We start from the raw sequence: 22,332 nt of genomic DNA, 5'->3' as shown, positions 1-22,332 counted from the left end.
TCTTTTTTTAGGGTATGATAATGATATTGTAGTTAACCTTTTTAAAAAAAGGTTCTTATCTTTTAGAAAGAGACCAAATTATTTACAAATACCAAACTATTTTTATTTATTTAATTATTAAAATGTATTTTTTATTAGAGTATAGTTGCTTTACACTGTTGTGTTAGTTTCTGCTATACAGCAAAGTGAATCAGCCATGCTTATACATACATCCCCTCTTTTTTGGATTTTCTTCCCATTTAGGTCAGAGCACCGAGTAGAGTTCCCTGTGCTATACAGTAGGTTCTCATTAGTTATCTATTTCATACATAGTAGTGTATATATGTCAGTCCCAATTTCCCAGTTCATCCCACCCCAATACCAAACTACAAATTTTAAAATATATCTAAAGGAGAAAGTGTAAGTTAGGATCTTATAAGAATTTTTCTCCAAGGGTACATCTGCTGTTCCAACCTCTCAGGTGTGACCCCAGGGCATGGTCTCAGGAGTGCATTATAGACGAAAGCCAGGAGCTACAAAGGGGACTCAGCCAGTTCTGCGATCTTCTGACCTTCTCAAGCGGACAGTCTCACATATGTTTCCCTCAGCATCTCCTCTCCCCTCCCCCTCTGTTATCACTGAGACTTTAGCTGGTCTAAGCTGTGCCTTGAGGTATAAAGGGAAGCAGGGCCATCTACATAATTTGCAGGGCCCAAAGTAAAATGAAAATGTGAGGTTTCTTCAAAAACAGAAAAAAAGTGACATCGAAGGTATTAACATATAAAACTTTTCTTTTTTCTGTGGTCTCTCTCTCAACCTGTCATCATGTTTTTGTATTGCTATTTAATGTCACTCCCCGCACCCCAGTCATGAGGATGCTTTCAAGGTGAGTACAGACCTTCACGGGTGTCCAAGGGCCCCACTGTGGGGCTTAGTGCGCCTGCATGCAGCCCACCAGCTGCTGGTTCCCCCTCCTGCCTGCGCCGACACTGATACAGTCTGACCTGGCCAGGGGCAGCTAAGTCAAGCCAGGCATATCTCCTTCCCACAGCCTGTGGGCAGCCCCAGAGAATTATAATCTCTGCTCCAGGACACACTCTATACCTGCAACAGGGATGGATGAGAGGGCTTTTCTACCAAGTTGTCCGAAGAACATGCCATGTTGTCTGCAAATAATCACAATTTTATTTCTTGCTTCACAATCACCGTATCTTTTATTTTATTTTATTTGTTTATTGCCCTATGGTGCTGACTAGACCTCCAATGCAATTTGGAGGAGAAGTCGTTAGAACAGACATCCTTTCCTCATTTCTGGTCTCAAGAGGAAAGCTTGATTTCACCATTAAATATCATGTTTGCTGCAGGTTTTTAATAGATACTCCTTTCCCTGCAGATTGAGCAGTTTCCTTCCTATTTCATTGTCTTCTGGCTTCTATTGTTCCTGTTGAAAAGTCAGTTGTTTGTCTCATTGTTGCTCCTTTGAATGTCATGTATTTTTTCTTTTCTCTAACTGCTTTTAAGATTGTTTTTTGTCTTTGGTTTCCGTTAGTTTTACTGATTTGCCTAGAAACAATTTTCTTTGTATTTATCCTGCTTGACTCTGTGGTTTAATGTCTTTTGTCATTTTGGAAAATTCTCAGCTAGTAAATCTTCAGATATCACTTCTTTTTGTCCCCTCCATCATCTTGTCTGCATTCCAGTTATACCTATGTTAGATTTTTGCACTAAGTTCCACATGTTTCATATGCATGTTTCTGCATTGTTCACCCTTGAGATTTAGTCTGTTCAGACTAAATCTGATTTCCCTTTCTCTCAGGGTATAGTCCTGAGATCCCAGTCAAATGTTTTTGAAGCCTCAAGGCTCCTCCTCTCTGGCAGGCCTTGGATTCTAACTTTTGCATCTCTAGCAGCATGGCTTGTATTCATTTCCTAGCATTGCCATAACAAATTACCACAAACTTGGTGGCTTAAAAACAACAGAAATTTATTCTCCCACAGTTCTGGAGGTCAGGAATCAAGGTGTCATCAGGGCCATGCTCCCTCTGAAGGCTCTAGGGAAGAATCCTTCCATGCCTCTTCTATCTTCTGGTGACCCCAAGCATTCCTGGATTTGTGGCTGCATCACTCCAATCTCTGGCTCTGTTCTCATACGGTCTTCCCATGTGTCTCTGTGTCCTTGTCTCTTCCTATAAGGATGCCAGTCATTGAATTTAGGGCCCACTCTGAATCAGGATAATTTTATCTCAAGATAACAACTAATTACATATCCAAATATGGTCACTTGCTGAAGTTCTTGGAATTTGGGGCTATACTATTTGCTGCTCTGATTCTACTGCCCACGTATGTCTTTTTTTTCAGTTTGTTTGTTTTCTGCCTATAATGTTAGAGGCCAGGTCATGTTAGAATGCTAGGAAAAAAAAGTCTGTAACATGATGTTAGAGGATGGTGTCTAATATGAAACAGATCATAGAACAAGAACAGAAAGCAAAGCAAACAAGCAAACAAACAAAGACAAGGGAAAGATCTTGGCCTGTCCACAGGTCAGAGAATGGGTCTGATTGGAAGCTCTAAGCAGTTTGGAAGGACATGTGGGCATCTGGGCTTCCCTGTGGGGAGACTGAGAGGCTATCTGATTTTTTCACTGGGGTCCCCAACTATGAGTATCTATAAGTGTTTTAACTGGGGCCATTTAGTTTCTTTTTGGTCAAATCCTCCCATTTCTTTCCTGGGGAAAAAACACCTCATTCCAGTGTCCTGGGAACTGAGTGGGAGAACTTGGCTGCTCAGCATATAGATGTTCACTTAATTCTCCTACTTTCCATCTAGGGTCCTGCTCCCACCTTCTACTCTGCCTGTTGTCTCTGAGTTCAGGGCCTCTATAAATGGAAGACTTGGAGCCAAAAGCATTTAGAAAAGAAGCATACTTTAAAAAGATCTGTAAAGAGTCTCCAGGGGCTAGAAGGAATAGATCATCAAATAAAAATACAACAGGTATCTAAAGGAAAAAAAAAATCCACAAAATTAACAAGGTTACTGAGATTACAGTTAGTCTGTGCATGGCAGAAAAACAGCAAATTCATCACATGATTGTCATATCCACAAAGGTCCTGATAAATCTTCAAACAGCAGCATTGCCAAAGTCTGGAATAAAGTTGTTTTTGCTAGGGAGCTAGTAACTTACAGGAAGGGCTCAAGATTTCCTTCATTTTTCTGACCCTGTTTTGTCTGTTTGTCTCAGGTACGATGTGTTTTTTCCTTTCTGACTATGGGATGAGATGTGCGTGATTACCCAAAATGAGATGCCAGTTTGCTTCTACAGTTCCACCTGGTGGTCAGATTTCTGGTCCTGAGGCACATATTTAACCACATGAATTTGTTTTAATGATTTTTTAATTCAATATTTATTCATTTGATGTTTTGCTTTATTTAATTAGTAGTTTTATCTACATAGGTGTAAAAAGAGGTGAATAATAATAATAATAATAACAGAACACTCCTTGTGTATGGTTAACAAAACTAGAGTCATATGCTACTAAGACCCAAGAGTTAACTTTGCCTGTGAACTTCCTACTCATTCATGTCTGAAGAGTTTATTATTATCAGCTCATCTACTGAGAATAGGAACCAAGAACCAACCATTCATCTTTACCTGGTTTTGCCTGCAATGCCTATATCTGTAAGGACATCTCTTTCTCAAATTTGTCAATGCCTTGTTGGCCCGTGATTCTGTGAGTTGACTGGGATCAGCTGGGTGGTTCTTCTGCTGCCCGGGGCTGCAGTCATCTTGGGGCTCGACTGGGCCGGGACATCTAAGCTGGCTCATCCACCTGTGACAAGAACCCCTGGGCAGGACTATCTCTGGTGGAGTGCCTTGGGATTGAGAAGGCATGAAGGGCTCTCGTTCTGAGAACCAGGCTCTGGAAGGGGACAGGAGGGAGGCAAAGCCAGAAGCCAGCTCCAAAGTGTTGGGTGGCAGGGACATCTAGACAGCTGGGCTGGCTGGAATGCTGGATAGCGGGGCCTTTCTTTCTTTCTCCATCGAGTCCCAGGGCTCCCCTCTCTCTGCTCTGGTTTCTCCATGGGCTCTTTTCAGCAGGTAGCTGCATATCTCACGAGGCAGCTCAAGGCTCCCAAAAGCATAAAAGCAGAATCTGCCAGGGCTTCTGAAGTCTTAGCCTGGACCTGGCACAGCATCACTCCTGCCATATTCTATTGGTTAAAACAACCACGGGCCAACCCAGGTTCCAGAGGAGGGGAGATAAATAACATCTCTTAGTATGGAGAATGGAGAATGCAGAAAAACTTGGAATCATCTTTATTCTACCACACTAAACAAAATCTGTGTTAGTTGCCTGGGACTGCTGTAACAAATTACCACAAACTTGGTGGCTTGAAACAACAGAAATTTATTCTCTCACAGGTCCAGAGGACAGAATCCAAAATCAAGGTGTCAGCAGGGCTGCACTCCCTCCAAAGGCTCTAGAGAAGGATCCTTCCTTGCCCCTTCCAGCTTCAGGTGGCTCCAGGCATTCCTTGGCTTGTGGCTGCATCACTCCAATCTCTGCCCCTGTCTTCACATGGCCTTCTTCCCTGTGTCGGTATCACTAATATCTTTCCCCTTTCTCTCTCTCTCTTTCTGCTTTTTCTTTGTAAGACACTGACAATTGAATTTAGGGCCCATCTCAAATTCAGGATGATCTCATTCAAGAGCCTTATCTTGGGACTTCCCTGGTGCTCAGTGGTTAAGACTCCAAGTTTCCTATGCAGGGAGCAAAGGTTCAATCCCTGGTTGGGAAACGAAGATCCCACATGCTGTGTGGCATGGCCTTAAGAAAAAATTCTTAACTTGATGACATTTGCAAAGACCCTATTTCCAATAAGGTCGTATTCATAGGTACTGGGGATGAGGACTTGGATGTATCTTTTTGAGGGACAAAATTCAACCTGTAATGCAAGCATGACTCTTTATTTATCCTGCTTGGAATATGTTGTACTCTCTGGTGATGTGGCTACATGTTTTAAATAGTTCTGGAAAATTTAGTCATTCTCTTTTAAAATATCACCTTTCTTCCTTTCTCTCCAAATTTTCCTCCTGGGTTCCCAGTCATGTATGTACTAGTCCGGGGGCAATTTTTTTTTTTTCTGTAAAAAGCCAGTGAGTAAATATTTTAGGCTTTGGAGGCCATATGGTCTCTGTCACAACTACTCAGCTCTATCGTATTGTAAAAAAAAGCCATAGGCAATACACAATCAAATGAGTGTGGTGGTTCCAATAAAACTTTATTTACAAAAACAGGTGGCTGGATGAATTTGACACACAGGCCATAGTTTGCCAAGCTCTTTGCTAGATCTTCTTGTTCTTTTTCCATATCTTTTATACTTTTTCATATCTTTATCTCTTTCTCTCTGCTGTATTCTGGATAAGTTATTCAGATATATTTTCCAGTTCATGAATTCTCTCTTTAACAGTGTAATCTACTGTTTAACTTATCCATTGAGGGTTTTTTTCCATTGGTACAGAAACATTGGTTTTATTAAAAATAATCAATAATCTGTGTGAATTTTGCAAAGAATATAAAAAAATGACTGACAAAGTACTAGAAGCAAATTTAAATGAGAACTCCCTCCACTGGTGAATGATACATGAAAGGGTGACTTCTTCAGTATTTGTATCCATTGCGCTTTTCTCCAACAGTTTTGTTACTAATTTTTAAACGTTTGATTTGTTTTCCTCCCTGATTCTACCAATTGATGCCTAATGTTTTCCTGTTGTTTATTCATACATTATAAGTGTATGCATTCTTTAGATGTTTTATACTTCACAGTTCTGCGTGCTGTTGCTACAGTAGAAACATCTGTAGTCCTTGGGGATCTACAGCTGCTGTTTCTTGTTTCTGTTAGCTTTTGTTCATAGTGACTTGCCTTCCCAAGTATTTGTTGATTTTTGTTCGTGAGGTTGTGCTTCATTTTAATTTGTGGGATTCCTGCAAACTAACTTGAGAAGCCTTTCCTCCAAAGAGGGTCTACATCTCCTTTTACCCATAGACGCAAAAGCCCCCTCTTTTCCATACAGTTCACCCCAGAATCCTTCAAAGATTTTTTTCTTAGAGTAAGAATCTCAGATTTCGGTCCCCCTATGGGATTCTACCTCAGGACAGCCCCACCGCCTCCCTGTTGCCATAGGTTCAGGCCAGTTCCCGCCACGCAGATACCTGGTTTCTGCAGCCCTGTCTCCCTCCTGGCCTCTCAGCCAGCTCATGGCCACTCCTGTCCTAGCTCTTGGTGATTCCTGCTCAGCTTCTGGACACAGAAACCTGGAGAACCCCACCTCCCTCCTTTCCTCCCTGTCCCCTCTCAGACTCAGCTTTCCTTTGTCTGCATGTCTGTCTGTCTATTTTGTGGCAGCTCTGGAGATCTCTTCCATCTCCAGAAATATGTCATGTCTGAGATCTTGTTGTGAAGCAAGTCAGCCCCAAAGCACTAGTTTCTCAGGGTCTGGAGACAGTTCTTTTGTGAAACTCAACTTGACACAGACATATACACTTTGGTAACTTGTTTGGTGTCACTTTAGGTGGGAACAAACAGACTTATAAATGGAGGAGCTTTGGTGCCTACCCCACAGGTGGATGTGAGGATTAAATGAGATCATCTATAAGGAAGATCATATCCCTGGACACAAGGTAGGCACTTAATACATTTAGTTTAACTGTAAAATGAGAAGCACAAGGGACCTTCTCCAGGATTCAACCCTGCACGTGATTATTCACCTTCCCCTTAATCGTGTCTCCCTGTCCCATCCAATGGATTATCCTGCGTTCCCACCATAACCCTTGCTCTGAGAAAATGCTAGGATAAATGTATACGTGAACCCTGCTTAAAAGTGTGGCCCCTTCCAGCGATATTAGTGTTTTGACCATGGGCAGGTCCAAAGGAAGGAAGCTCTAATTGTAGAATTTGGGACATTGACTTAGTTGTTTTGCAAGGTCAGAGGGGAGAGGCATTGGGGTTCTAAGCCTTGCTGGCTCCCCTGAAATCACACTGAGTGTTCATCGGCCACTTGCTTAATCTGACAATAGAGACTGCTACATTTGGAGAAAGGCCTGTAATTATTCCTGGCCTTATTAACATGAACCGCTGAAAGAACATGATGCAAAATCCTCCTACCTAGAAGCCCCCGCTGAAAAAACAACCAACCTACTACACACTCACATTTATTTAAATCTCTGGACAGAGGTGTTCTCTGCTGAGTTATAATGAGGAGTGAGTTTTCCGAGGGTGTGATTTATGAGCCTTTCACAGATGGGCTTTAAATGGGGCCACTGACAGTTCCACTCCAGCTATGGCTGGGCTGGGGGCTTTTTGGCCCAAAGGAGCCAAAAAGAGCTGGCGGGAGGCCAGAGAGGGGCTGGGTGGGCGGGTCCCATTGCCACGGGCCAGGGGCATGCAGCCAACCCCGGCTCTACCACTTGTGATCTGTTCCACTCGGCGATGCTGGATTATTCAGTTTTGTTTCTCTCGAGGAAGAAATAACACATGTTGACATGAAGATTGAAAGTGGGATCTCTCCTGTGCCCCAGTCGGCACCAGAAATGGAAACATTAGCCCTTTTTTCCTGCTCATGCTTCTCTCTCCCTAGAACTGTTTGGTGGTAAAGTTAGCGTTTCACTTGATTTTTTTTTTTTTTTTCTTTCTCTCTACTGCATATTCCAACCAGGAGAGTGAGGATGGTATGGTCGATTGGAAAGTGCCTGCCCGCCTCAAGATATGTCGTCAGCCTAATCCCTGGAACCTGTGAATGAGACCTTGTTTGGAAAAAGGACTTTGCGGATGTGATTAAGTTGGGGATCCTGGGATGAGGCGATCATCCAGGCAGGCCCTAAACACCGTCACAGGTGTCCTTACAGGAGGGATGCGGATGGAGATTAGGCAGATGCGCCGAGGAGACGTGATGCAAAGATGGAGGGATGCAGCCACAAGCCAAGGAGCGCGGAGAGGTGCCAGCAGCTACCAGAAGCTAGAAGAGGAAAGGAAGGCTTCTCCCCCAGAGCCTGGGGAGGGAGTGCAGCCCTGCCAGTACCTTGATCTCAGACTTCTGGCCTCCAGAACTGTGAGAGAATAAATTTTGGTTGTTTTAAGCCATCCAGTTTGTGGTAATTTGTTACAGCAGTCCTAGGAAACGGATATAGCTGACTATGCCTCAAACATCCATTCCAGGAAATGGATACGGTTGTAGTTTACATCCCAGTGTGCAGTTCCGCACTGCTCTGCTGAGGGGTGCCCATCTGCTGGGGCAAGGCTTGTCTGGGAGCCCTAGAAAACGGAGCCTGCAGCAAAGCTTGTGTGCTAATACTTTTTTGGGTGGGGAGTGGTAGTGCAATCCCAAGGAAGCCAGAATGAGGGAGAAAGGGGAGTGAGGCAGAAAGGGAGGGAAGGAAACACAGGCAAATGGCCACAGTTTCTTAGGGGATACGGCTGCATGGCCCTGTGAGATATCTCAGGAGAGCCCGTATGTAACCACTCTACTTGGAACAGGCTGGGTGGGGGGGGGGTGGGGTGGGAGGGGCCAGGAAGGGCAAGCAATTATCTGCTGTTCTCTCCTGGCAAAGATTGCCCTATCCTTCTAGATTGTAGCTTCTAGCAGTTGCTAGAACCTTCATGGGTTGGGTCAGGCCAGACCCGGGTGCCGGAGCTATGGCAATTCCTACCTTGGGGGGCACAATGGAGGCTGTGATAGGGTCTCACCCCTGGGGGAGGCTAAGAGGAGCTTGGTGATGGTGGGAATGGCACGAGACCACTCTGGGGCCATTCCAGCTGGAACTGCGGTCAGGAGGCTGGCAGGGATGGGTCGATCAGGGGACCCTGTAAACTGAGTCAGGTATCACAGAGGCTCTGGGCTGGTGGCCAGCATCAGTGTCTTCTTGCTTTACGGGCTTCCAGAAATGGGGGGGACCTAAAGGCTTACACACACCCTGACTAGGTCCCCAGTGCCTGTGATTCTGTTTGCCATCAATTTCCCACTCATTTCATTTTTTTCTTCTGCTCCCCTGCTTGTCACCCATGACTGCTTGGCCTTTTCTGTTTTCCTCTCACCCCTCTGTCTGCATAGATATCCTCTCCCGTCCTGTCTAAATGCATATCCAACCCTGCTCTCCCCGGGGGGTTCAAGATATCTCTCCTATTTCTGCATTTGATTAGACATCGTAAAGAGAAATTCCCTTTAGGTTTACAGCACATGGATACAGAGTTGGGAAGGAGAAAAAGATTCTTTAACAGACAAAACAGGCACCAGGGATGCTGTTCTCTTTAGACATGACAAGTGGAAGAAAAGACTCATTAGGGAGAAGAGACCTTAGGCGGTTGTCAAATTGAATTTTGTTGGATGAGGGATGGATCGAGGTCACGCATGTAGGTAACCCACGTGCATACAGTCAAGCTGTGGGACCCCTCCTGGGGTCTCATGTTTGGTCCACAAAACCAGACATGAGGAATGGCCTCTTTGTGAAGACGAAACACTGAAGCCTCTAGGATGTGGAGGTGGGCAAGAGAGAAGGTGACCGTGTCCCCAGCCCTGAACAGAGCCCTGGACGTCCCCTCTGCAGCCCAGTGCGGAATGGGTGAGGAGTGAGTATTTCCATGCCTGGGAAGGAGGTTTGCACAATGCCAGGCACCGGGTCCCTGAGGGGAGGGGGCCTTGTAGACAGAGGCCACAGATTGGAAACCAGATTGGATGGATTGGAAACCAGACCCAGACAGAACAGGGGTGGAATTGTTGCTGGGTCATCAACACCAGGAAAAGGAATGACCAGAGTGGACAGCAAGGGGCAGAAGCTCCTGGAATCACCTAAGACTTAAGTGTGGAATTGACCTGAGAACCTGAATTATCTGGAGAGATACTTCAAAGTGACTTCATTTTAAATGGCGACTACCTGGACTTTACCTTGACTTGGCAAGATGAATATATCCTGCCACCAACAGAACTGAGGGCTTGAGAGCTAAGTGAAGTTACAGTAAAAGGAAAGTCTGTGCCCTGCGCTCCACCTGCAAACACAAACCAAGCCAGTGTCAGTGGGGATCTATACTCACTGCACAGGCCTGCTTCACAGCCCCTCGGAGCAGCTCTGTCCCGACGGCAGGCAGGTTGTTGGCTTGGTCTGAGGACCAGGGAGGCCAGAGGAAGTCCCGCAGGCTGAAGACTCGGGTTTTCACAGTGCCTTAGAGATAGCACAGTGGCAGGGAGCATGGGGTAATCCACGTGGCCACACAAAAAGCCTTGCATGATGGCAGCTGTGGGCAAGGTTGATGGCCACGGTCTTTGCAGAGATGGCTCTGTCGGGACCTGTGGTCGGCAGTTCTGTACCAAAGAGGATGGCAGTGAATGTATAATGGGCCCTTTTCTCTCCTCCTCAATCTAGCATTAATTGCATTGGGTACCCATTTAATTCAGACTTTGATAATACCAAAACGTGACTTTATCTTCAGGTGATCAAGCCATCAAAATGCCCCCCGCCCCCGGCCCTAACAGCTCTGGCCTGGGAGGCAGCTGGCTCATTTCACAACAGAAAGAGCACTAGTGGTTGGTACACTGACCTCCGGGGGCCAGAGACCCTCCACAAGACACTGAGAATCGACACGAATGATGTTTCTCACAAACACATTAGTACCTCTGGCTTTCAAATGTGTGCAGACGATGATGGAATTAAATACACATTTATTTCAAGACCTTTTGGGAATTCACAGATCATTTTTTTTGTCATGGTAAATTTTCTTAACCAATGGGCACTCTCACCGTGACTTGTATCATATGAGTGTGTGATAGATGCTGTCAGTACCCCATCTGTGTCCCTCTGTGTGCTCTGGCTGACTTCCAGTTGCCTGAGGGCTCACCGGCCCCACCAGCCTTCAGGTCAGAAGTGCCAGGACATTTGCACCTGTTCCTGGTTGCCCACATCTTCTGACTCTCCAGAGTAGACGTATAAATACCCCAGCTCCCTCACCCCTTAGGTGGGATAATTCTGAGGTGTGTGTTCTGCAAGTTTCCCCAAGTTTCCTTGAGGAATTAAGGCCAGTTACCAACCATGAGAGCTGGTTCCACAGTTCACCTTTTATCTTTCCTTGCAACTCTTTCATTTCCTACCAGTGCTAAAATGATTCTAAGACCCAATTACAAAGTGTGTGTGTGTGTGTGTGTGTGTGTGTGTGTGTGTGTGTGGAGGGATAGTTTCCACACCACCAAGCAATGCTCTGCTGCACCAGCTGGGTGTCTACGACTTAATTCTAACACTATCTGCCCAGAGGTAACATCACATTCCGCAGGCTGAGGGCTCAGTCCCACAAGACTGCTCCCATGTTACTTCAGAGGCCAATTGCCAGGGGTAGGTCCCCAGGTTACCTACAACTTCTGTCTGATTTGGCTACAGATCAGAGGTTCCCACGACCCCCCTCCTCATGTTTGATTAATTTGCTAGAGTGGCTCACAGAACTCAGGGAAACACTTACATTTACCAGTTTGTTAAAGAGTATGATAAAGGATACAGATGAACAGCCAGATGAAGAGAGGAGGGTAGGTGGGAAGGGTGGAGGGTTTCCATGCACTCTGCGAGTACCTCCACGTGTTCACCAACCCGGCAGCTCTCCGAAGCCTGTGCGTTTGGGATGTGGAGATTTTTATGGAGGCTTCATCACATGGGCATGATCAATCATTAACTCCATTTACAGCCCTTCTCCCTTCTCAAGAGACTGGGGGGAGGGGCTGAAAATCCCAAGCTTCTAACCATGGTTTGTTCTTTCTGTGACCAGCCCCCATCCAGGAGCCCACCCAGAATCACCTATTGGAACAAAAGACACTCTTATCACCCAGGAAATTACAAGGGTTTCAGGAGCTCTGAGCCAGGAATGGGGGTCAGGGACCAGTATACGTATTTTCTATTATCTCACAAGTGCTCTTTTAGCTCCAAAATAATAAACCATGTGCCTCCAAACCTGGTCTCAGGATCTGCCTCAGAAGAACCCAAACCAGAAAGGAGATACCTGAGCAAATCTCCCCCCCCTTTTCATTGAGGTTTAAATTACATACAGTCGAGTACGCAAATATTAAGCAAACAACTCGACAACTATCTCTATTTGTATATCCCTCTGTAAATACCACTCAGATCAAACTACAGAGCATTTCTAACTCCCCAGCAGGCTCGTTCACCCACCCCACTGTCAATGACAGCCTGAAAAGTAACTACTCTTCTTGCTGTCGATCCGCTTTGCCTGGTTTTGAAATTCATATAAATGGAATCCCATAGTATGTACTTTTTGGGGTGTGGCTTCTTTTGTCCAACGTTATGTCTGTGAAATCTTTCTGCCTGTAGAAATACTTTGCTGTTTTTTACTACTGTTATATTCCATTGTATGAATATCAGATAATTTAAAAATTCATTTCAACTCTTGGACATCTGGGTTGTTTTCTGCCTCAGGCTACTGCGAATAAAGCTGCTGCGAACCTCCTTGTGCACGTATGTTGGTACACCTGAGCACTTGCTTCCCCTGGGTGTATGTCCAGAAGGGGAATGGCCCGGACACAGACCGTGCAGGTTTAGCTTGGGTAGATGCTGCCACACATTTTCCAACGTGGTTGTAACAATTTACATTTCCCACTACTGACATGAGAGTTCTAGTTGCTCCAATCTTTGGCAGCACTTGATACTGTCAGTCCTTTAAATTTTAGCCATTCTGGTAGCTCTGTGCAAAAACATTTGGCCATTCCTGGAGATACGACACAATCCCTGGGCATCTGTAATTTGCTCTGTGATCTTGGAAAAGGGATAAACTCCCTGTAAACTCTATCTCTCCATCAGGAAATTGAGTAGATGACTTGGCACCTCTGTCTACCCCGAAGATGCCTGGAGTTGCTAGGGGTTTTTTTGTTTTTTTTGTTTTTATTTTTGGCTGCGTTGGGTCTTTGCAGCTGCACGTGGGCCCTCTCTAGATGCGGTGTGCGGGGCCCACTCCTCGCTGCAGTGCGCGGGCCTCTCACTGCGGTGGCTTCTCTTGTTGTGGAGCAGGGGCTATAGGCGTGCAGGCTTCAGTAGTTGTGGCATGAGGGCTCAGCAGTTGTGGCTCACAGGCTCTAGAGCACAGGCTCAGTATTTGTGGCGCACGGGCTTAGTTGCTCCACAGCATGTGGGACCTTCCCGGACCAGGGATCGAACCCATGTCTCCTGCATTGGCAGGCGGATTCTCAACCACTGCGCCACCAGGGTAGCCCCTGGAGTTGCTGGTTTAAGTAGGAGTTGCTGATTAGTAGTTGCTGATTAGAAGCCTTGGTGACCTTTTGACTATTCTGGCCTTCAGAACCTGTCCCTTCTCTGGATCTGTGTGTGGCCTTAGAGAGTCCTTCTTCCCAGCTATACTCTTTGGTGGCAGGACCACAGTTTAGACAGCCTGTGTCTTGCACAGCACCCAGTACAACTAGGGCACTTAGCAGGTGTGCAACCACTACACATTGGGTCAGTCCTCTGGCTCATAGAGACCAAAGACTCCCCTTCAGGTTGGTTATCCTTGCTTCCCAGGTATCTGTTGCCTACCCCAGTGATGCCACAGGTGGGGTCAGCATGACCGTACCAGGCAGAATCCAGTCAGGAAAACAGGACAGGGAGGGTTTTCAGAATAGAAGCTGGGAGGAAGGACCATGGCTTAAGGGCTCAGAGCCCTGAGGAGGGTCCTTGTCTGCTGGTGCTGCCCCTGGGAGTGGGTACAATGAGCCTGGTCCTGGGAGCGTGGAAGAGGCAGGAACCAACTGCTTCAGCAGGACTGAAGGGCGTGTGCTGACGTAGCACCATCAGGAACAGCCAGCAGGAAGGAGCGGGTCCCCAGTCCTGCTAGGAGCCTTGGGGTCGCCCACTGGCAGAGCCTGATAGAGCCCCACAGTGAAGAAGAAACGGAATCCACAGAGCCCTGTCCCAGCATCAAAAAGCACAGCGTAAAGGGAGGTGTAGAGCTGAGAGGAAAAGCTTAATAACTGGCACAGAGACCCAATTTCTACCGGCTCATTCATGGCGCCCACCTCCCTACATAGGACCTCCAGGCCATGCAGAGTCCTGGGCTATGGCTGGGTTTCCCCGAAGGAGGTGCCATTCTGTGTCCCCTGCACCCCGGCCTCCTCGTGCCATCTGCAGCCCATGGTCCACTAGAGGGAGGTGCTTGCTCACGTCGCCCCTGCTGCTGCCTTCTGTGAAGGTGCGTGTCTGGGCCAAGGGTGCCCTCCTTGTGTGGCCCCAACCACTGTCTCCAAGGAACCAGCGAGGGCGCTCATTTCCTGCAGGTGACAGAAAATGCCTCCTCTGCTAAGCCTGGCTGCAGTGTCACTGGGGTTGTAGCCGTCAGCTTTTGCTACTGGTATGTTGTGGTAACAGACAACCCCTAAAATGGTAGATGCTTCCAGCAATAAAGGTTTACTGCTTGTGCACACTATTTTCACTCTGCCCCATGTCGTCCTCATCCTGGGACCCAAGCTGAAGATCCAGGGCCCGGCTTCCCTCCAGGACGAGCTGTGGCAGAAGGGGAGAAGCAAATGTCCTCACAGAGCAATGGCTCTTAAAGCTTCAGCTCGGAAGCGTCACTCATCCCTCACATTTCACTGGTCACGCCCAGTGTCAATGGGGTGAGGAGGTGTAACCCTTCCCCAGCGAGGGCAGCAAATACCTCAACTAATAACGCAATGGGGCCTTCAAGGCACACAACCCAGGCTCAGAATCTCACAGTCTCAACACGCCTCTCCACCGGAGTGCAAACCAGCTCAGAAGACTGCGAGAGGTAGTTCTCTGCTGGGCCCTCCACTCTCCTCACCCTTCTCCTGTGCCTCTCTCCTGCAAGCCCCTACACAAAACTCCTCCCGCCCCCAGAGGCTAGAAAGTGCTCGTGCATGTTAACACGTGGGGATCCAGGTGAGAAAACCAGTGCTCGCCAGTTTTGAAAGGGACCAAACTATGAATTCCACACTGCGAGTTTAGGAACGCCTTCCCCTCCAAGGCTACACCACACTTTGCAAATGCCATTAGGTGAGGTGGGGTAACCCCTATCCCACCCCCACCCCCCCGCCCCGTTCAGGGAGCATGTTTCCCACTTGCCTAGCCCTCAGCTGGGTCCAGTGCTCTGAGGCTCTCTGGCTTGATGGGTCAGAGAGGAAACTTCTAGTCTCCTGAAGGGGTGGGCATAGATTCCGAGAGAGGGTGCACAGCACGCCATTCAGGTGCAGAACCCCAAACGTGCGCTGGAGGAAGGGACTTGCGGATCCCCCTGCAAGATCCTGCGCGGTCTTTCAACCAGTCCTTAGGTTTTCAGCATGACGTGTTACCCTCGCCTTCAGAAATAACTGCCGCTCCCGATTCTGGAGCCTATCCATGGCTCTGCAGGAATCGTTTTGTTTCTGATGAGGGCCCTCCCGCCACCTCCCTCCAGCAGGTAGGGTGCATCTTTCCCCCTGCTGCTAAGTCAGATACCATTTGCCCATTCACTTTGCATCTCACAAAACTCTTCTTTTCTTCTGATGCTTCTTCTCCTGACCTTTTTGTCCTTGGGAGACATTCCTTAGTTTTCCTGCCTTTTCTGCCATTTTACTGGGATGTGAGGAGAGTGCAGAGATAATCACGTGTGCGTTCCAGCCCTGAGGTTCACCCAGAAGCCCATCTACAATACCTCCATGTCTAGGAAAACCCAGGCTGGCTCCTCGATGGAGGAGGCTTTCTTCCTAAGGGGCTTAAGGGCCAGGAGTGGGTCAGGGAGGGAGCAGTGGGGGTCCTGGAGGCCTGTTCTCCCTGGAGGCCGGGCAAAGTGCTAAGGTGCACACTTACCTAGGTCACACCCCTGTAGCTTCACAGCGGCCCAGAGAACCAAAGCAATCTCTGCAGCCCACAGCCAGTCGGCAAAGTGACAGAGCTGCATACTTGGTGGGAAAGAATGAGGCGGGGGCGTGGCCAGGGAGAACAAGTCAGCGCCTTCTGTGGAAAACGGTTGCCCTCCAGCTTTGGTGTTACTTCCACTCTTTCAGAAATCGCTGCAATTAATTAACAATTAATTAAATTAAATTAATTAATGTAAATTAAATGAAATTTCTCAAATATAAAATGCAATATACTTTTCCTTTCTTTCCTCCAACAATATACCAAAATTGTAGTCTTGCCCCTTTTTTTAATTCTAATATGCTAGTGCTTCCCCCACTCTGCGTGTGTGTGTGTGTGTGTGTGTGTATTTAAGGAAGAGAAAGGCTATTGGCTCTGGAAAAAGTAACTAGACGGACACCGAAGCTCCCGTCCTCCGGAAGACTGGGGGGTGGCGGTTCTCTGCTGGGTTCTCCCTTTCATCTTCTTCCTCCAAAGCCCTCCGCCCCCGTCCCCAGCTTGGCCCCCTTCGTTCTCACCCACCCCAGGCTCTTTCACTTTCTCTCCGGCCTCCCCGCGTCTGCGCACGGGGGTCTGTGCCAGAAAAACTCTTCTCCCTTCCCCCCTCCCTGGTGAGCTCGGGCTCCTCCTGGAGCTCAGAGGCAGCTCCCGGGTCTGCAGCCGGCGAAGCCAGGCGGGGTGCGGGGCGGTCGCCGCTAAGGCTCCGCTCGCCCGGAATCGCCCCTCCTCTGCCTCCTGGCCCTGGTCCACATAACCGTTCTGACTCCCCCCGAGTCCATGGGCTCCGGGAAGGCAGGGACCCCTTTGCACTAGCCCCTGCAGGGTCCCTGGGCCACCGTAAGCGCTGCGCGAAAACTCAGAGAACGAACCAAAGAATGAGGGGGTGGAATTTCATCTTACTAATTCTGCATTTCCGCAGCTTGAGTCCCGCCTTTCAGATCATATTCAATTTCTCATCTGTTTCTTTATTAAAAAGTGTTATCATGGAAATTTACTTGGGCCATTGTCATTTCCTTTCAGTTGACTGGGTATTTTGGCACAAAAATAACTCTTTGAGTGAGCGATGAGCAAAGCCATTAGGTAAAATTAATTGGAGTAATTAAAAGCAAATCGTTTTCCTGGGAAAACTAGATTTTAAGAGCTGGTCCAGGGCAGCTCTGCTGGGGAGCCGCGCCCCTGGGGTTTTACCCCGCGCTGCTCCTGGCTTTGTTCCCCGGCTGCTGGTGGTTCTCACTGGTAGCCGCTATTAGTGACGGTGACACATTAATTGAACCTCACTACTTCCAGGTGTGTGGCACACTCCGGGGTCACCAGTGCAGGGGGGGTTCATGTGTATTCAATTACAGCTTCGAGATGAAGGAATGCAACATGTCATACGTTAAAGTGTCAATTACCACCCCTTACGGGGCTGCCCGCAAACTAAACCAATCAGCCCCCTTCCCTGTGGAGCGTGTTGTTTGGGCTGGAAGCACTGTAAACCGTGTGCGTGTTGGGGAGAAACAGGGAGGAAACAGAGAACGGAGAGGGGAAAGACTAAAGGGCTGCAAAATTCGTCTTGAAAATACAGGCATTGTTCCCATTTGTTTCGAGATTGCACTATGGGATGTTGTAGGACATAGGATCGGAAGCCATGGCTCCATGGAGAAATTCACTCCAGAATACAGCCATCTCTGAGGGGCCCAGGGATGCTGATGAAATATCCACCACTATGTAAAGCTGAGTTACTGTAGGAGGCTAAGTTATGACCTTTACATTTTAAATGTTTTTATTTAGCATTTACGAAAAGGAAGACGTGTGCTTACGAGCAAGTTTCGGCTCCGATATATTAATCTAAAACTGTGCTAATTTGACAATCAAAACACGAAATTAATTTATGTAAGAAGAATTTTTTTTAAAAGAATATTTTCTGCCTGCTCTGGCTGTTGTGAACTGTAAGCAAGCCTTTTCCCCTTTGGATTTATTCAGAAGAGCGTAAGGCCATGACACCCTATGACTGCCCCATGAGACCCTCTTTGGGTGGAATTTTTTTTCCTTCCTTCCTTTTTTTAAAAGGCATTTTTCTTAGAAGCCAGGAATGGTTATCATAATTAGTATTTATTACACCGTCTTCCTTCCCCAAACTCTCAGTGATCAATCATGTTTACCCCCTTCAGCACTGCCCTGTATGGAATAAGTATTATCCCCCTTTCTCATCGCAACAAAAAAGAGGGTTAACAGTCTCATTCAAGGTCACCTGACAAATTATTCCACATTAGAAACCACGATTGCTTAAGCGCCATGATTGCTTAGACAAACAAGCCATGTTTTTACTCTCAGTCCTTTCATTTTGGGGTGTTGGTAGCCCTCTTCCCTATGTTGACCTTTGTGTCCATTCATCAGTCATCAAGTACTTGTTAAATACCTACTTTTAAATGTGTTAATTGTAGGAATAAGATTCTTTGGTTGAAGGAATACAGATCAAATTTCAAACCTCAAAACCACACTGAACTCTTATTACTAAGAAAAGAGGTCATTGTTGGTACCATTTAACTTAAGGCCCATTTCTCTTCCTTTTCCTCTCTTCCTGCATCTCTTCTTCTAGCACTTACCTCCTCAAGGCCTCTTGCTTACTTCTGTTGCTTTCTCTTCCAGAATTTGGACATTGGCTGTCAAATACATTGAACTGTATGAAACTGATATTCAACCATTTTTGACTTACAAAACTGGTCATATGATTCAACCCAATGCAAGGCTGCTACACAGGTTTGTGGCTTTTGCAGTTACCGTCAAACTGCACAATACCTGGAAAAGAATTTTGAAAATGGCGTGATGCAACATCTAAGGTATATGGTTCTGTTTTTATTATTAAAGGAAGGATATACTGGCTCCTGGATTTAATTGATAATTTACTTATGAGAGCCCTCAATTGGGATCTTCTAAAAGGAGCCACGCTCTTCCCTCTTTTTGTGGGACGGTGAGCAGGGCCTGGCCAAGAAGGAGCACAGCTGGGCTTGTGCCCTTATGAATTCTTCCAGGGACAGAAGTAAGATGAAATCCCTGCTGTGGATCAGCCTACCTCAGAGAGAGAGCAAGAGAGAGAGAGCAGGTGTGCCCAGAGGGCAGGCCTTCCGCCTGTCCATCTGACTCACCTACCTTGTTTTGACCATATTTTCATCATCGCATGAGAGCAAAACTCTTTTCTATGTGACCACATCTGTATTAATTAGTTTAAAATAGCACAAGGCAAGGAAGAGAAAATGTTCTAATGCTTTGCCCTTGATTGGGTTTCTTGGCTGAGTCTGAGCAGCTAAAGAAGAGTCAGCCCTAGACAAAGGGGCGGCTGGGAGCAGGGCTTTCTGGACTCTCCCACTGGGACTGCACAGAGCCCAGAGAGGTGAGCTGGTGCGTGGGGCCCACAGCCTGGTGCCCCTGCTTTTCTGAGGACCTGGACTCCCAGGTGTAACTGGCGTGACCACGTGTCTTAATCAGCTTGGGCTGTTACGACAAAATGCCAGAGACTGGGTGGCTTAAACAACAGCAAGTTATCTCTCACAGTTCTGGAGGCCAGAAGTGCTGGCTGGTTGGGTTCCTGGTGAGAGCCCATTTCCTGGACTGTAGAATGCTCCCTCCTTGCTGTGTCCTCATGAGGCAGAAAGAGAGAGAAAGCAAGCTCTCTTGTGACTCTTCTTAAAAGGGCACTAAAAAAATCAGGTACTTCTCCAAAATCTTGCTCTGTCACTGGCCTCACTTAGTATCTGTACTGCAGGAGGGATCCAGCCGGAGACAGTGCTGAAGAAGCACTGCCAGACTTTAAAAAACAACCTAATAAAAACTAATGGCATTATAGGACTTCCCTGGTGGCGCAGTGGTTAAGAATCCTCCCGCCAATGCAGGGGACACAGGTTTGAGCCCTGGTCCGGGAAGATCCCACATGCCGCGGAGCAACTAAGCCCGTGCGCCACAACTACTGAGCCTGCGCTCTAGAGGCTGCGAGCCACAACTACTGAGGCCTGAGTGCCTAGAACCCGTGCTCTGCAACAGGAGAAGCCACTGCAGTGAGAAGCCCACGCAGCACAATGAAGAGTAGCCCCCTCTTGCCTCAACTAGAGAAAGCCCACGTGCAGCAACGAAGTCCCAATGCCGCCAAAAAAAAAAAAAAAAAAGGCACTAATCCTATTCAGGACAGCTCCACCCTCATGACCTGATTACCTCCCTGAGGTCCTACTTCCAAATACCATCACGTTGGGGGTTAGACTTTCAACATATGAATCTGGGACAGAGAGGGGGAGACACAGACATTCAGTCCATAGCACCATGTTAACCAGGCAGTTTAAGGAAATCAACTGAATGGACTAATGAACAATCTTGGCCTCTCTTTCAGTCTCAATTCAGGAGACTTTTCCCCTGTTCTTCAACTTGTGCATCTTTAAAATAACAGTCTTGGTCCAGGTTCCCTAGAAAAGCCAGCCTAAAGCAGAGATTCAGTACTAATGCTTTATTTGGGAGGTACAATCTCAGGGCAGTGAGTGAGGGAAGGGGGATCCAAGGCAAGGAGGGTGGGAAGCAAGGCATCGAACCATGAAGACAGAACTAGCTGGTCAGCAGATGTGCTCTTCAGCTCGGTGGGTTGTCACTGTGTCTAAGAGTAGTCCACTGCAGGGAGAGAGAGAGAGAAAACATCTATCATCGATCTGGCGTCTTCCAATCTCCTGCTTCCCCTTGGTCCATGTTAACTCCCTTGGGGAGTTAACTTTCCTGTACGATCAACTGGCACATCCAGCTCCTTCCCAGCCAGACAGAAGTCAGAGCCCAGGCCCTGTGGTGTGCATTTCATCCTTTTTTGCTGAGTCCATAAGAATCAGGAGGAGCCAGAGACTCCGGGGGGCATGGAGCTTGTTGGCCTCAGGCAGTAGAACCTCGAGGGCCCAAGGAAGCTGGTTTGCCTCTGAGGCCGAGCAAGCAGCCGGGGTGAGGGGGTGGGCTGGTGGGGTATGGGAGGTGTGGGAGAGGAAGAGAATGGTGAGCTGAGAGAGCCCGAGGGGTACATTAGGTGTGTCTAATACACATGCCCATCCACATGTTGATTAACAAATAGTTATTAATGCCTCCTCGGCTCAGGGCCCACGAGGACGAATCACACCAGGGGCATAATTACACACGCAATCAGGGGGATTCCACCCTGGCATAAGATATACACCTAAGGCCACAAATAAAGATTCATGGTATCCAGGGGAGGGGGAACCTTTGTTTAAAAACTGTTGGTGACATTCACAAGTTTACAAATGCTTATTAGCTTTATGAGTTTGAAGGTTTAGCGGCTAGAGCTCTCAAGGTATTATTGAACCTGATTTTAAGTAACAGAAATAAAGGCATTTCTAGATGTTGCTTCCTCTGTCACTGATTCAACAGAGATTTGCTGCTGAACTTACATAGAACTTACTATGGCGTGGCCACATGCTGGGTGCTTTCTTAAATTGTCTTATTCAGAGCTCACCATGGTCCTGTGAAATAAGCTTATAACCTCTGTTTCACACAAGTTAGGTAACATGCCCAAGGTCATGGTCATGCAGCTTTCAGGTAGCAAAGCTGGGAATATTTTCCAGGTTTCTGACTTCAAGTCCATTGCTGTTTTACTGGCTGTGTGGTATAAGGAAGAGAACATGGGTGCAGTAAATGCCCAGTGGACAGTCAAGCCATTTGCGAGGGTGTGTTGAGTAAGGCGTCTGTGACTCAAGCACCGTGAGGCGTGAGCCTCCGTGGCACACAGGTGATCCAAAGAATAGATGGTTTAAAATCTAAATTGGTGCTGGCCTGTGCTTGACAATTTTTTTTTTTAAAGTAGATCACTGTTCTTAGGTTTTGTTTAATCAGCATTGGATGGGACTGTCGTGTTGGGATTTGGTAGCCCAGGTTTGCTTGATGGAGGTGAGCATGGGGTGAAGGGTGGTGTGTGGTGGCGTTAGCTTGCTGGCGGAACAGGGCTGGACAGGCACAAACCAGAGGTGATGGCACAGGATGAACTTGGAGCTGTCGTCTGTGAGGTCTGTTCTGCGACCTGGGAGGCCACATGGGGATGGAGAGCAGGGGCAGACAAACAGGGTTTCCTAAGACACCAAGAGTCATTGCAGGGAAGAGGGAGGCACGCATAAGGCCCAGACAAAGCTGAGCCCCAAACTGGGGTGGGGTAGAGGTGAGCAGGGGTTCAGGGAGTTTAGATATGCTTTGAAGACCTCCTTTCGAAATATTGTCCTGCCCTAGATGCCTCCCAGCTTCAAGAGTTAGAAGACGAATCTGAATAGGGATCAAAATACACAGAACAGGAGGCCCTTTGGGGGCTAATGGAGAGATATCAGGTTTGCAGAGGGGTCTTCGGTGCATGGTGCTTTGTGAACCAACCCAGGGCAGGAGGTCAAAGCGTTCGCAGCATGCACTCCATCCCCCACCCTCCCTTCTTAAAAACAGGCATTTCTCTTGGTCAATCCTTATCAAA

General features: G+C 47.4%; 1 long non-coding RNA gene across 1 annotated transcript in view; it reads left to right on the top strand.

Annotated features, from left to right (window-relative positions):
- Positions 1-16,420: 16,420 nt before the first annotated feature.
- The window catches only part of LOC309659295, a 55,466-nt gene continuing 49,554 nt past the window's right edge, over positions 16,421-22,332 (top strand). The window contains exon 1 of the long non-coding RNA XR_014262721.1: positions 16,421-18,685. This is a non-coding gene — a long non-coding RNA (uncharacterized lncRNA). The remainder of the gene's footprint in view (positions 18,686-22,332) is intronic.

The sequence above is a fragment of the Balaenoptera physalus genome (genome assembly GCF_965194825.1).
Source record: "Balaenoptera physalus genome assembly, chromosome: 4".
NCBI classification, from domain to species: Eukaryota; Metazoa; Chordata; class Mammalia; order Artiodactyla; family Balaenopteridae; genus Balaenoptera; species Balaenoptera physalus.
The sequence above is the reverse complement of the archived record's forward strand: the minus strand, read 5'-3'. Positions and strand labels throughout refer to the sequence as shown.